Raw genomic sequence first — 9,265 nt, 5'->3', positions numbered from 1 at the left:
GTCGGAGCTTCGAATCCGGGGAGAGCACGGGTGAGCTCCCTCTGTCAGCTCCAGCTCCCCATGCAAAGGGGACATGAGAGAAGCCTCCCGACAGGCTGGAGCAGGTCTGGGAGAAGCCCCCCCCCCCCCAATACCAAGGGGGGGACCCTGTTGGAGCATGTGAGGAATCTGTGACTGTGTGTGTGTCAACTGTAAAATAAGATGCATGACACTGATTGGTCAGGCAAAGCTCGGGGAGGTGGCTGAGCCTGGGACCTTTGGATACTGTTATATTTTTGTTCAGGCTTGAGCTATGCACGTGCACAGACAGTTTGATGAGAGAAGCACAGAAAGAGTTTGAAGTGCACTCCAAGCACATTAGGTGAGTTGATGTAACTGATCATATTGTACATATGTTCTTCCGGATTTGCGAAGAGTAAACTACTTGTTCTTTATTGTTCACCTGCGTCGCATATTTTCTTTCTCTGGCAAAGCAGTGTCTGGGCTGATCAAACTCCAAAAAAAAAATCGGGTGCCATGACAAATTCGTAACCATCCAGCAGCTCCTCCATGATGACATGATGGCAACAGTCTTGGATAGCAATGGCCCCCATAGTGACCCATTTAAGGTGGAATCAGGTGTCAAACAGGGATGTGTTATTGCCCCAACTTTATTCTCCATCTTCATCGCTATGATACTTCACCTTGTTGATGGGAAGCTTCCCACTGGAGTGGAAATCATCTATTGGGCAGATGGCAAGCTGTTTAACCTCAGCAGACTGAAAGCCAAAACCAAAGTCACAACATCTGTTATAGAACTCCAGTATGCCAATGATAATGTAATCTGTGCACATTCAGAAGAAGACCTGCACAGAAGCTCGGCCTGTCATTGAAAATCGAGATAACCAAAGTGCTCTTCCAGCAAAAGTCACCAGCCAATCCCTCTCCAATGCCAGAAATACAGCTTAATGGTGTAATATTAGAAAATGTGGACCATTTCCGCTCCCTTGGCAGCCCCCTCTCCACCAAAGTTAACATCAACACCGAAATACAACACTGCCTGAGCTCTGTGAGTGCAGCATTTTTCCAAATGAAGCAGAGTTTGAGGACCGGGACATCCATAGGGAGACCAAGGGGCTTGTTTATAAAGCTATTGTCCTCCCAACCCTGCTCTATGCCTGCAAAACTTGGACTGTCTACAGATGTCACATGCAACTCCTGGAACATCTCCTGCAACTCCTGCAACTCCTGGAAGACAGGCGGACAAACATCAGCGTGCTGGAATCAGCAAAGACCACCAGCATTGAAGCGATGGTCCTCCGCCATCAACTCCGCTGGACTGGCCACGTTGTCCGGATGCCTGACCACCGTCTCCCAAAGCAGTTGCTCTACTCCAAACTCAAGAACGGAAAACGGAATGTTGGAGGACAGGAAAAGAGATTGAAAGATGGGCTCAAAGCCAACCTTAAAATCTATGGCATAGACACTGAGAACTGGGAAGCCCTTGCCCTTGAGCGCTCCAGCTGGAGGTCAGCTGTGACCAGCAGTGTTGTGGAATTTGAAGAGGCATGAATGAAGGGCAAAAGAGAGAAACGTGCCAAGAGGAAAGCACCTCAAGCCAACCCCGACCGAGACCGCCTTCCACCTGGAAACCAATGCCTTCACTGTGGGAGAAGATGCCAGTCAAGAATAGGGCTGCACAGTCACCTACAGACCCACCGCCAGAACACCGACCTTGGAGGGCCATCATCCTCAGACTACGAGGAAAGTAAAGTACACATGATTTGCAACTCAGCATCTGTATGCTTGTCCACTGTGCCCTGCCTCATGTACAGACCACTCCACATCTGCATGTTGTCCACTATGCCCTGCCTCATGTACAGGCAACTCTGTATCTGTATGCTTGCCCACCATGCCCTGCCTCATGTATGGACAACTCCGCATCTGTATGCTTGTCCACTATGCCCTGCCTCACGTACAGACAACTCCGCTCCTGTATGCTTGTCCACTATGCCCTGCCTCACGTACAGACAACTCCGCTCCTGTATGCTTGTCCACTATGCCTTGCCTCACGTACAGACAACTCCGCATCTGTATGCTTGTCCACTATGCCCTGCCTCATGTACAGACAACTCTGCATCTGTATGCTTGTCCACCATGCCCTGCCTCTTGTACGGACAACTCTGCACCTGTATGCTTGTCCACTATGCCCTGCCTCATGTACGGACAACTCCGCACCTGTATGCTTGTCCACTATGCCCTGCCTCATGTACGGACAACTCCGCACCTGTATGCTTGTCCACTATGCCCTGCCTCATGTACGGACAACTCCGCACCTGTATGCTTGTCCACTGTGCCATCTCATGTACAGACAACTCCGCATCTGTATGCTTGTCCACTGTGCCCTGCCTCATGAACGGACAACTCCGCACCTGTATGCTTGTCCACTACGCCCTGCCTCATGTACAGAGGAGGAATTGTTGGAGGCTACAGACAATGCCGTTGCTGTTGCCCGTTTTTGATCAAAAGATATTTAGCTGCTCGTACTCCTATTTTTATCAGTTTTATACTAACTTTTGATACGAAATAAATAAAGCTCTTGGACGAACGTATGATTTCTGTCCCGAATGTCACTGACAAGGGCATGGCTGGCCATCACGTCTCCTAAATCCCATTTTGGAACTTAAGTGAATCAATCTGCCACCTAATAAATAAGGACAGGCCCCAGGTTTGGGTAGGAACGGAGGAGGCTGGAAGAGGAGGGCGAGGGCGACGTTCCCATTGATCGAAAACGAGAAAGCGAGCTTCGGTGATGAATGATTCTTCAAGGGCAGATGAAAGATCAATGGGAGAAAATTCAGCCATTTTTCACTCTCTGGTTTCTCTTGACCTTCAGCCGATACCAAAAGTCAAGCAGCTTCTCGGGAGATAGTAGAGAAACCCAACTCTCCAAAGTCACCCCGAAACCTGGGAACTCCCAAGAAAAGGGGAAACCGCCCTCTTCTGCTTTCCTTTTCACCAGGCTGGCAGAACAAGCAGGGAAGTCCATTTCGTGCAACGATGGCACCGGCGTTGGCATAGAGACCGTGCGGGGAACGCTGGCTTCGAGGAAGCGAATGGACGAGTGGCTGCTTTGGTTCGTTTCCCTCCCTTCCTTCTCTTTATGATTTCTGCTTGTTTAAAGCTACAGACAATGCAGTCACTGTTGCCCAATTTTGGTCAAAAAATATTTAGCCACTTGCGCTCCTTTTATACTTATGTGTGCAATGCTTTGGATACAAAATCCATATAAATAAAAATGTCACGTTCATTGGTGGGATTACCAGAACTCAAAAACCACTGGATGAATTGACACCAAATTGGGACAGCATACGCCTCACAACCCAATGTATGTCCTTCACTCAAAAAAATATGATTTTGTCATTTGGGAGTTGTAGTTGCTGGGATTTATAGTTCACCTACAATCAAAGAGCATTCTGAACTCCACCAACGATGGAATTGAACCAAACGTGGCATAACATGACCAACAGAAAACACTAGAAGGGTTTGGTGGTCATTGACCTTGAGTTTGGGACTTGTAGTTCATCTACATCCAGAGAGCACTGTGGCCTCAATGATGGACCTGAACTAAACTTGGCACGAATATTCCATAAGCCCAAATTTGAACACTGGTGGAGTTTGGGGGAAATAGACCTTGACAATTGGGAGTTGTAGTTACTGGGATTTATAGTTCACCTACAATTAAAGAGCATTCTGAACCTCATCAGGGATAGAATTGGGCCAAACTTCCTGCAAAGAACCCCAATGACCAACATAAAATACTGTGTTTCCTGGTGGTCTTCTTAGAACTGCTGATTTCTTGTAACACATTCAGAATTAGCTTCAAAGGTCCAATCCAACTGTGATCCTAAAGTCCTTTCTCAAAAATTCAATCAAGGGCAATCAGAGGGAGAAGGAGCTGGGGGTGGTGACGGTCAACAGGGAGCTCTGGTGTGGGCTGCTCCATGAGGTCACAAAGAGTCGGGAGCAAATGAACGAATAAACAACAACAATCTTAAGATCGTATTGCTGAAGGCTTTCATGGCTGGAATCACTGGGTTGTTGTAGGTTTTCCGGGGTATATGACCATGTTCTAGAAGCTTGCCATAAAATGCAGGTGAAACGTCAGGAGATAATGCTTCTGGAACATCTCCATATAGTTCAAAAAACCTACAACAGCCCAATCTTATGAATGATCTTTCTAAAAAAAAAAATCAAAATGTATCATAAAGAAGTAAGAAAAATGAAAAAACCAATCAGTCTCAGTATGTAAAATACAATTTATTACAGTGAGGCCATTCATAAGTATCAACACAACATATTCCATTCAATAAATACTGCCTTAATCAAAGTGTACAGTGTGTCAACTTGGTATTGCACAACGAGCATCCCCATAGAAGGATATAATGCCTACTACGTTACATCTTGATTTACGCGGCCAGTTGCGTGAACAAACAAAAAGAAAAAAAAGCCCTCTTATCTAGTATATATCTATTTACATCTCTTTCTTTAAAATATAAATATTCCCCCGCCTCCCCAAAATTATGTCCCGTCAGTAAATTTTAGTTCGCCAGTTGATCTGTCGTTTGTTGTTTTTTGTGCTTTCGAAACACTTCCGATTTATGGTGACCGCAAGGTGAAGCGGTCACAGGTTGTAGGACTGCAACTCCCAGCAGCCCAAGTCAGCATAGCCATTGATGAGGGATGCTGGGAGGTGTAGTCTGGCCATGTCTGGTGAGCAGCTGCATGATTGGTTCAACTCATTTCTCCGGAACCGGAGTCAGCGTGTGGAGTACATGGATCAAGTCTCTGATAGATCCCCCTTCTATGTGGGGTCCCCCAAGGTGCAATTCTCTCTCCTCTTCTCTTCAACATCTACGTTAGACCCCTTGCTAGTTTGGCTTGGAGTTTCAGCCTGGACTGCTACCAATATGCGGATGATACCCAACTCCTTCTGCGCTTGGAGCCGGGAGCAACGTCAATTCCAGACAACTTCACCTTATGTCTCGAGGCTCTGTCGAACTGGCTACATGCTAGTAGACTGAAGGTGAATCTGGCGAAGACTGAGATCCTGTGGCTTGGCCGTGCGACAGGTCTGACCCATCCGCTACCCACCTTCGATGGTGCTGCCCTATCTCCTTTGCCTACCATTAAGAGCTGGATTCGCAGCTGACGATGGAGGCTCAAGTCGCTGCTGCCAGCAAACAGGCCTTTTTCCATCTACGACAAGCAAGGCAATTGGCACCCTACCTATCTGATGAGGCTCTGACAACAGTCATCCATACCACGGTCACGTCTAGGCTGGACTACTGCAACGCCCTGTATGTTGGCCTTCTGATGTCTACGACCCGAAAGCTCCGTATTGTTCAGAATGCGGCAGCCAGGCTACTCACAAGAACGCCCATGAAATGCCATATAACTCCAGTGTTGTGGCATTTGCATTGGCTTCCAACTGATTACCGTGGTCTATATAAGATGTTAGTTCTGACCTTCAAAACTCTTTACGGTCAGGGTCCATCGTACCTTAGGGACCGCCTCTCCTTCTCCCATCATCGGAGGCCGCAACAACCAGCCCAATGCGACTTACTCTATATACCGGGTCCTAGAAAAGGGTGTTTGGAAAGTACCAGGCACAGGGCTTTTTCTATTTCTGCCCCTGCCTTGTGGAATTCCTTGCCGCCCTACATGAGAGCCATGTGTGACTTAGGGCCTTTTACTCTAGCACTTAAGACCTGGCTTTTCGCTAGAGCAGGGGTCCTCAAACGTTTTAAACAGAGGGCCAGGTCACAGCCCCTCAAACTGTTGGAGGGCCGGATTATAATTTGAAAAAAAAAATGAATGAATTCCAATGCACACTGCACATATCTATTTTGTAGTGCAAAAAACACTTAAAAACAATACAATAATTAAAATGAAGAACAATTTCAACAAATATAAAATTATTAGTATTTCAATGGGAAGTGTGGGCCTACTTTTGGCTGATGAAATAGGATTGTTGTTATTGTTGTGTGCTTTCAAGTTGTTTCAGACTTCGGTTGACCCTGAGCGAGGGCCGAGTAAATGACCTTGGAGGGCCGCATCCGGCCCCCGGGCCTTAGTTTGAGGACCCCTGCGCTAGAGCATTTGATCTATGATAATCATCAATTTCTGTATGTATGTATTTTTATCTTTTACAATTTAGCTTGTAAATCGCCTAGAGCATCTCGGATGGAAGGCGATTAATAAGAAATTAAATATGATGATGATCTCTACTCCTGGATAGTTGAGGTCTACCTATGACGTCAATTACAGGCCTCTCTCATCTTTTTAAGTGGGAGAACTTGTACAATTGGTATCTGACTAAATACTCCCCCCACCACCACCACCACTGTAGCAATGGTATGAAAAATAGTTAGATCAAATAAATAGCCTCAGTCTTTAGTGCTGGGAAAAACAGGCTGACAGGGCAATGAAACACAAACAAACAAACAAATGCAAACAAGGAAGCTGGCCCAGCAAACTGTCCCTGATTTTTTTCTTGTCTGGAGTTCCCATGTTTTTTAGTGTCCTTTTATTAATTAATTAATTAATTAATTAATTTTATTTACTAGCCATCCCCTGCCATACGTTGCTGTGACCCAGTCTAGCGCTCTGGGAAATAAAGTAATGAGAAAGTGTTGGTTGCTAATATATGTACTGTATATACTCAAATATAAGCAGACCCGAATATAAGCCGAGGCACCTAATTTTACCACAAAAAACTGGGAAAATGGATTGACTCGAGTATATACGGTACATATATTAGCAACCAACACGAGTATAAACTGAGGGTGGGAAATGCAGCATTTACGAGTCAATTTCAAAATAAAAATAGATACCAATAAAATTATATTAACTTAGGCATCAGTAGGTTAAATGTTTTTGAATATTTACATAAAATTGTAATTCAAGATAAGACTGTCCAACTCTGATTAAACCATTATTCTAACCTTCTTCAATGTAAATGTGCTTACATGTCCTCCAATAATAATAGATTAAAATAATAATAATAATAATAATAATGATAGAGTAAAATAATGGAATGCAATAATAACAATACAGTAAAATAATGGAATGTAATAATAACAATACAGTAAAATAATAAATGTAATAATAATAATAACAACAAAGTAAAATAATAAATAACCTTGACTTGAGTATAAGCCGAGGGATACTTTTTCAGCCTAAAAAAATGACTGAAAAACTAGGCTTATACACGAGTATATACAGTAATTTCTTTACGCTTGTGCGTAAACAGTATTTGTTTACGTTTTCTTGCCCTGGTGAAGGGAGTTGGACTGGATGGCCTTAAGTATTTTCTGTTGGTCATGGGGGTTCTGTGTGGGAAGTCTGCCCCAATTCTATCGTTTGTGGGGTTCGGAATGCTCTTTGATTGTAGGTGAACTATAAATCCCAGTAACTACAACACCCAAATGTCAAGGTCTATTTCTCCCAAACTCCGTGTTCATATTTGGGCACATGGAATATTCGTGCCAAGTTTGGTCCAGATCCATCATTGTTTGAGCCCACAGTGCTCTCTAGATGTAGGTGAACTACAACTCCCAAACTCAAGGTCAATGCCAACCAAACCCTTCTAGTATTTTCTGTTGTTTATAGGAGTCCAGTGTGCACGTTTGGTTCATCATTGGTGGAGTTCAGAATGCTCTTTGATTGTAGATGAACTATAAATCCCAGCAACTACAACTCCCAAATGGCAAACTAAATTTTTTTTTGAGTGATGGTCACTCCTTGGTTTAGTAGGTGTCTTGTGGCCAAATTTGGTGGCAATTCATCCATTGTTTTTTTAGTTATCCCACAAACGAACATTACATTTTCATTTATATAGATTTATTATTTAAATAAAAGAACACTTGAAAACAGGGGAACTCCAGACAAGAAAAAATCAGGGACAGCTAATCACCTCTTAACAAAGGATTCCCCCAGGCAGCAAGAAGCCAGACCTTGAAAATGCTAGGCCATTCAATGCTAATCAAGGTGGCCAATGGAAACATTCACACCTACTTCCAACAGACAAATAGTCCTTTCTCCCACCCTGGACATTATTCCACAGATATATAAACCTCCCTTGTCTAGTTTCCAACAGACCTCCCAATCTCTGAGGATGCCTGCCATAGATGTGGGTGAAACATCAGGAGAGAATGCTTCTGGAACATGGCCTGGAAAACACACAACAACCCAGTTACTCAGTTAGGACTTCAGCCTTCGTCTCCAAGGCCACTTTCCCCTTCTAATACTACTAACCACAACATCAGTAGGAATCTGCTCACAGACAGTGCTTTCAGATGGAAAGGCATAGCAGCCCTCTCTCTGGAAGCGCTGGAGTTAAGTAGCAAACAACCAAAAGGTACAACCTATATCCAACGTAAATAAATCAAGAGCAAAACTGATTTCAATCATTCCGAAAAGCACTCCCTTGGCTTCCTCTCTTCCCAACAAAGGAATGTTTCAAGAGTCAGGGCTGATTTACACATTCCACTAAAGCAGAGAAAGAGAGAAAGAAGAGAAGCAGCACCCAATTCCTTCTCCTCCATTGTTTTGGAGGAGAGGAAATGCACGTGCGATCATCAAAACAAGCCCCATGTGTCCGGGAAGGGCGCAAAATGTTTTTTTGCACATCTCATTCTTTACCGTATATATTTTTAGGATCCCCCAGTGGCAGAAGTCCAACAGGTCGGAGGTTCGAATCTGAGGAGAGCGTGGGTGAGCTCCTTCTCTCAGCTCCAGCTCCCCATGCGCAGGGCCGGCCCTAGGTAATTTTCAAGTGTAAGCAAACAATATTTTGGCACCCCCCCCCCCCCCAAAAAACCAATCACTGAATAAATATAACTTATATTTATGGTAGAATCATTCCAACTGAGGGTTATTTTGTGCCTCACAGCTCAGATTCCCCAACAATTTTATCAAATAGGATTCAATTCTCACCGACAGACCTTGACCGGCTCCTTTCCTTCCCAAAACTCAATCCCTTTGCTTTCATATTCTCCTGAAATCTTCCCAAAAGGGAAGGGAGGGGAGGGCGCAGGGAAACCCATCTCATTGGTGAATCCTCATTTTAAGTGAATGTAAACAGTAAAGAAAGCCTCCTCTCGATTGTCGTCATTGGTACAAAGCAACCATAAAGCGGTAGGTGGTCAAACAGCGTAAATGCCGCCTTTTGATCATGCAGAGCACAGGACTTTGCTAAAGGCGAAACGAATGCAGAGCCCTG

The sequence above is a fragment of the Anolis sagrei genome, chromosome 9, assembly GCF_037176765.1.
Source record: "Anolis sagrei isolate rAnoSag1 chromosome 9, rAnoSag1.mat, whole genome shotgun sequence".
Classification (NCBI taxonomy): Eukaryota; Metazoa; Chordata; class Lepidosauria; order Squamata; family Dactyloidae; genus Anolis; species Anolis sagrei.
This window is presented reverse-complemented; position numbering follows the sequence as displayed.